The following is a 7,461-nucleotide window of genomic DNA, read 5'->3' as shown; positions in this document are numbered from 1 at the left end:
CAATGAGACAGAGGTCTACATTCAATTTACTACATGTGGATATTCAGTTTTCCCGGCACCATTTACTAAAGAGCCTGTCCTTTCTCCAGTGTATTCTTGGAACCTCTGTTGAAAATCAGTTGGCTGTTAATGAGTAAGTTTGTTTCTGGGGTTTCTATTCTGTCCCATTGGCCTACTTGTTTGTTTTTATGCCAGTCGCATGCTGTTATGGTTACCATACATTTATAGTATATTTTAAGTCAGGTAATGTGATTCCTCCGGCTTTGTTCTTTTTGTTCAAGATTGCTTTGGCTTTTGTGTGTGTGTGTGTGTGTGGTTCTACACAAATTTTAAGATTGTTTCTTCTATTTCCATGGAGAGAATGTCACTGGTATTTTGATAAAGATTGCATTGACTCTTTAGTTTGCTTTAGGTAGTATGTATATTTTGATGATATTAATTCTTTCAATCCATGAACGTGGGATATTTTTCCATTTATTATTTTCTTCTTCAATTTCTTTCACTAGTGTTTGAAGGTTGTAGAGATCTTTCACCTCCTTGGTCAAATTTAGTCCTAAGCATTTTACTTTTTGGGTAGCTATTGTAAATGGGATTACTTTCTTGATTTCTCTTTCAGATATTTCATTATTGGTGTATAGAGATGCTATTGATTTTTGTATGTTGATATTGTATCCAGCAACTTTAAGGACTTCATTTATTAGTTCTATCTTTTTTTTTCTTGTCTTCAGGTTTTCATACATATATATATATATGAAATATATATATATGATTCTGTCATCTGCAAATAGGGACAGTTTGACTTCTTCCTTTCCAATTTGCTTTCTCTTGCCTTATTTGTCTGGCTGGAACTTGAAGTACTATGTTTAATAAGAGTGGTGAAAGTGGGCATCCTTGTCTTGCTCCAGTTATTAGGGGAAAAGCCTGCAACTTTTGTCCATCAGTTGATATTATCTGTGGGTTTGTTATATGTGGCCTTTACTGAATTGAGGTACATTCCTTCTATACCTAATTTGTTGGGTTTTTTTAATCATGAAGTGGTGTTAAAATTTATGAAATGCTTTTCTGCATTTGTTGAAATGATTAGATGGTTTTTTTCTGTTTGTTTTGTTTCTTGGGTTTTTTTTTTTCTTAGCATTATCTAAAATATTTGGTTCTATTTATGTCTATTGCAAACAGAAAATAAGAAAACGTTTTTTGGGAAGATTTTGGAAGTTTCCCAACAGACCGATTCAACCAATTCAATGTTTACTGAATTCCAAATATCTACATTTTAATTGTGGAGATTCATCTCTATAGAAATCCCCATGGATTTGTTACTCTAGAACTGCCATTCCCGAGGAGTCCAGGAATTTTCGTTATTGTCATGTCATGCATGATTATGAGCTCTCCCTAGACCACCAGAGATATTGAGCAAGTCTCTTCCAAAAGGTTCAGAGAAATTTATAATCATCTGTCTCATACTCTCTCAGTGTGCAATAAAAGAATCAGATTCTGGGACAGCTGCATCTGATACAGGCCACAGTCTGCTTCTGCTCATGGTGGAAAATGGCAAGCAGCTGGCAGGTACAAGCAGATCACATGATGCTAGACAGCAAAAGAGAGCTGATTAGATAGTTTTTGTCCTTTACTCTATTAAAGTGGTGTTTCACATTTATGGATTTGCATCTGTTGAGCCATCCTTTCATCCCCGAGATGAATCCCATTTGATCATGGCAAATGATCTTGTTAACGTGTTATTGGATTCAGTTCACTAGCATTTCATTGAGGATTTTTGCATTTATGTTAATTAGAGATATTGCTCTATAGTTTTTTTGTTGGTCCTTTTTTGGTTTTGATATGAGGGCAATGTTGGCCTCATAGAATGAGTTTGGAGTATTCCCTTCTCTTCAATTTTTTGCAAAGTTTGAGCAGAATTGGCATTAGTTTTTCTTTAAATATTTGGTAGAATTAGATAGTGAAGGTGTCTGGTCCAGGATTTTTCTTTGTTGGGACACTTTTCATTACTGCTTCAATCTCATTACTTGTTATTTTTCTATTTAAATTTTCTTTTTTAATTTTTATCTTTTTGGTTTTTTTAAAAAAATTATTTATTTATTTTTTAATTTTTTTTAAAAAATTTATTTTGTCGATATAGATTTTGGCTGATTATTGCTCCCCATCACCAAAACCTCCCTCCCTTCTCCCTCCCCCCTTCCCCCCAACAATGTCCTTTCTGTTTGCTTGTCGTATCAACTTCAAGTAATTGTGGTTGTTATATCTTCTCCCCCCCCCCCCGGTTTTGTGTGTGTGTGTGTGAATTTATATATTAATTTTTAGCTCCCACCAATAAGTGAGAACGTGTGGTATTTCTCTTTCTGTGCCTGACTTGTTTCACTTAATATAATTCTCTCGAGGTCCATCCATGTTGTTGCAAGTGGCAGTATTTCATTCGTTTTTATAGCTGGTGGCGCGGAGTAGCTGAGATGGAAAATGTGGTACATCTACACAATGGAATACTACTCTATTTAAATTTTCTAATCCTTCATGATTCAACCTTGATAAGTTGTATGTGTCCAGAAATTTATCCACTGTTTCTAGGTTTTCCATTTTGTTAGCATATGGTTGTCCATTGTAATCTCTTATGATCCTCTCTATTTCTGTAGAATTAGTTGTATTATCTTCTTTTTTGTTTCTCACTTTGTCTTTTATTTTTCTTGGTTAGTTTAGCTTAAGGTCTATCAATTTTGTTTATCAATTAGAAAAGCGAACTCTTTGTTTCATTGACCTTTTGCATTTAAAAAATATCTCTAATTCATTTATTTCTTCTCTGATCTTTATTATTTCTCTCTTTCTAATTTTGTATTTGGCTTGTTCTTATTTTTCTTGTTCCTTGAGGTGTGACATTAGGTTGTTTATTGGAAGGTTTATACTTCAGAATTTGTTTATCTTTTACATTTTTATTGTGATAAAATATATAGAACATAAAATTTACCATTTTAACTTTTTTAAGTGTATAATTCTGTGACATTAATTGCACTAAAATTCTTCTGCAAATATCACCATCATTTTTAGATGCAGGCACTTAGTGCTATAAACTTCCCTCTTTGAACTGTTTTTTCTATATCCCATAGATTCTGGTATGTTGTGTTTTCATTTTCAGTTGTCTCCAGTAATTTTTAAATTTCATTTTAAATTTCTTCTTTGACCTATTCATTGCTTAGAAGCATGCTGTTTATTTTCCATGTACTTGAATGGTTTCCAATGTTTCTTCTGTTATTGATTTCTAGTTCTTTTCCATTGTGGTCTGAGAAGATAGTTGATATAATTTCAAATTTGTTGAATTGTTGAGGCTTGTTTTATGGCCTAGCTTCTGGTCTATTTTTGAGAATGTTTTATGTGCCACTGAGAGGAATATGTGTTCTACAGCCATTGCATGGAATGTTGTATAAATGTTTGTTATGTCTAACTGGTCTGCAGTGGAGATAAACTGATGTGCCCTGGTTAATTTTCTGCTTGGATGATCTCTTCATTGCTGAAAGTGGAGTGCTGAAATCCCTGACTATTACTGCGTTTCAGTCTCTCTCTCTCTTGTTAGGTTGAGACCCATTTTGTAAATCATATCTCTATGCACACCCACATCGGGAGAGTTATATGTCTAAAATAATTATTATAAGAGGAGACTAATCGTCATCATGATCATCATCTAATGAGATCATACTGTGCAGAAAGACATTTTTAAACTTCACAAAGAAAGTAATAGTAATAACCAGATTTGTGGTACAAGGGAATAAGGCAATAGGAGTTATCTGTCACATCAATAGGAAGCATCAGGTCACAGAATAAAGATTGTTTGGGTTAAAAATTTACGTCTTTACCACTATTGTAGAGCTATTAGAATGAAAGTAGGAATGGTATTATTAAGAAAAAGATGTGAGATGTTTTAAATTACTTTAGAAAGGTCATATCAAAGAGGAAATTATTTTGTGACCACAGATAAAAATAAGAGAATTTGATCCAGTTAGTAGAAGTTAGATAGAAATTTCAGCTATGTCAAAAAAGTCAAAATAATTTTACACATTTAAATGGAAATGGGCTACCACTTGGCTGGGTGGATCTCTGTTAATCAAAGGACTCCATAAAGGGTGACAGATGTCCAGGCAAGGGAGACTTTGTGAAGTGATGACTAGCTAAGTTGTCAGTTAGCTGTTCATTGAACGTTGCTTTTGCCTCTTTGCCCATCAGACACCCCAGCTACATGGAAGCAGAAAACCACACTGAACTATCAGAGTTTCTCCCCATCAGCTTCTCAGAGAATTCTGAACTGAAGCCCTTACTTTTGGGATTATTCTTGTCAGTGTCCCTGGTCACAGTACATGGGAACCTGCTCATCATTCTGGCCATCATCTCAGACTCCCATCTCCACACACCCATGTACTTCTTCCTCTCCAACCTGTCCTTTATTGACATCTGTTTCATCTCCACCATCGCCCCCCAAATGCTGGTGAACATCCAAGCACAGAGCAAAGACATCTTCTACATAGAGTGCCTTGCCCAGATGTATTTTTTAATGATTTTTGCTGGAATGGATAATTTCTTACTGACTATAATGGCATATGACTGCTTTGTGGCCATCTGTCACCCCCTGCATTATACAGTCATCATGACCTCCCACCTCTGTGCCTTGTTGTTTCTGATGTCTTGGTTCATCATTTGCTGGGCCTCCCTTCTTCAAATTCTACTGATGAAGAGGCTGACCTTCTCTACAGGTACAGAGATTCTGCATTTCTTCTGCAACCTGTCTCAGCTTCTCAAGGTGGCCTGCTCTGATACCCTCATTAATAACATCTTCTTGTATGTTGCAGCTGCACTGCTGTGGGTGTTTCCTGTCATTGGATCCTCTTCTCTTACTATCATATAGTCTCCTCTTTAATACAGATGTTCTCCATTGCAGGCAAGGATAAAGCATTTTCCACCTATAGGTCTCACCTCTCTATGGTCTCCTTGTACTATGGGATAAGCCTTGGGGACTATGTCAGTTCTGTTTTGAACCATTCTTCTCAGAGAAGCTTAATCACCTCAGTGATGTACACTGTGGTCACCCCCATGGTGAACCCCTTCCTGTACAACCTGAGGAACAAGGTTGTGATGCGAGCCCTGGGAAGACTTTTCAGCAGAGCAGCCTGTTGTCCATGAAGCATCACTGATCTCTGTACTAAGTGGAAATCGTGCAATTCCACTTTCCTGAGGTACCTAGGTGGATCAAAATCATACAGAGAGAAAGTAGAAAGTTGGTTTACAGGGGCTAGATGTAGGGGGAGTGGAGAATTAGTGTTTAATGTGCAAAGAGTTTCTCTTCTGCAAGATAAAAAGAGGTCTAGAGATGGATGGTAGTGATGGCTGTGCAACAAGGTGAATTTATTTAATGCCACTGGGCTCTACACTTACAGATGTTTCATATATACTATGCAGCGCTATTTGCAATAGCTAAGAGTTGGAATCAGCCTAAATGTCCATCATCAGATGAGTGGATATGGAAAATGTGATATATGCACACAAAGGAATACTACTCAGCTATAAAAAAGAATAAAATACTGCCATTTGCAACAACATGGATGGACCTAGAGAGAATTATATTAAGTGCCATGAGTCAGGCTCGGAAAGAGATATATCACATGTTCTCACATATCTGTGGGAGCTAAAAATAAATAAATAAATACACAAATAAACTGGGGGGGGCAGGGAAGAAGACACAACAATTACAATTCCTTGAGTTGATACGACAAGCAAACAGATATGAGGTTGTTGGGGGGGAGGGGAGAGAGGGAGGAGGGGGGGAGGATTCGATAATGGGCCTCAATAATCAACCACATTGTATATTGACAAAATAAAATAAAATTTAAAAAATAAAATAAAATGAAATAAAATAAATAAAAAATAAAAATCTCCCATCAGGAATGACAGACATGTTGCTCCCAGTGTTGGGGGTACTTCTCAGCCCACCAAAATCTGTCCCTGTGGGCTCAGCTTCAGCTGCAGAGAGACACCTTAACCCACTCATGCCTCCTTCCTGTAGAACCCCACATTCAATGACTGATTGATGTGGAGTATAATGTCTTGGCTTCTCTGCCCCAATTCCAGCCAACTCCAAGAGACCATCCCAGCTCCAGAGCTCGCTGGTGGTTTTCAGAGGTTTTGACAGAGTGACACTTGGCTCAGTTTTTTCCTCTGCCCTTCTCTCTGAGTTTGTCATGTTGCAGAATGTGAGAGAACAGTCCTCACAAGGCTGTCCATACTTCAGACATGCTTCACATGTTTGTGGGTCTGCAGGGCCACCCTCACTTCAGAACATCTTGTTACAAATTTGGGAGTCCCTACAGACTCACTTAGGCATGATAGTTTGCTAGAATGATTCACTAAACTCAGGAAAGTGCTCTACTTATTATTACAGTTTAGTACAGCAAAAGGATTGAAATTAGAACCAGTTAAAGGAAGATACACAGGGCAAGATCTGAGAGGATCCAAACATGAAGCTTCTGGATGTCCACCCCTCATGGAGTCCAAACACATTACCTCATCCTGGCTACAATGTGTAACAATGCTGAGAGTATTTCCAACCATGGCAACTCACCTGAGCTTGGTGTCCAGAACTCTTATTGAGACTTCATTGCACTGGGATGATTGATTGAATTATTTTCTATGAGACTGAACACAATTTCCAGTCCCCCCACAAACATGTCAAGCTGATATCATGTAGCCGGAAGACCCGCACACTATAATCAAATGGTTGGAATTTCAGGTGTGACCAATGTCCATCCTGAGCAATCTCATTAGGGCCAACTACCAGCTGTGGTCTGAGGGGCCTGCCATGAATAACCCAGGCAACCCTATTAGCAGGGACATTTCAAGGGTTTAGCAGTAAACTCCCAGGAGTTGGGACAAAGGCAAGACCTCTCTTTAGGTGAGCCTCAAATTTCTAACTACATGTCTGCCCTTCCATTGGTATTGATTCCAGTAGCACTGCCTGGTAAACATCCTGTATGTAAACCTCCATCTTAGAGTCTGCTTCCCAAGGAACTCAACTTGGGACGCCTCATTACCAATAAAATTAATTTGGTAAGATTTTAAAGACAATTCCAAGGTAGGGTTTGGATTGTCAGCAGTATTTTGTTAATCATACCCAGTGCTGGAATCACTGGTGGAAAATTCAAAGACAGGAGATACAGAATACAAAGTTTAGGGTGGCAGGGGTGGGGGGTGAGGGTGGGTCCATCTAAAGAATACTAATGAATTGGGAAATCCAAATTCAGAGATGTTTCATAGAGAGTGTGACGTTCAAAATAATAAGGTAACATATGTATCTGCATGTGCAGCATACTTCAGATTCCTGAAGCCTGTGGTCCATTCATAAGCACCTATCCCCTTTCTCCCCTGATTCTATTACAAGTTTGATCAGGGACACGCCAATTGCTCTGTTCACTATAT

At 37.8% G+C, this 7,461-nt stretch overlaps 1 pseudogene; it reads left to right on the top strand.

Annotated features, from left to right (window-relative positions):
* Positions 1-4,234: 4,234 nt before the first annotated feature.
* Positions 4,235-5,172, top strand: LOC134387886 (olfactory receptor 7D4-like; annotated as a pseudogene).
* Positions 5,173-7,461: the final 2,289 nt, after the last annotated feature.

This window comes from Cynocephalus volans, chromosome 10, assembly GCF_027409185.1.
Source record: "Cynocephalus volans isolate mCynVol1 chromosome 10, mCynVol1.pri, whole genome shotgun sequence".
NCBI classification, from domain to species: domain Eukaryota; kingdom Metazoa; phylum Chordata; class Mammalia; order Dermoptera; family Cynocephalidae; genus Cynocephalus; species Cynocephalus volans.
Note: the sequence above shows the minus strand (reverse complement) of the source record. Positions and strands in the feature narration are given on the sequence as shown.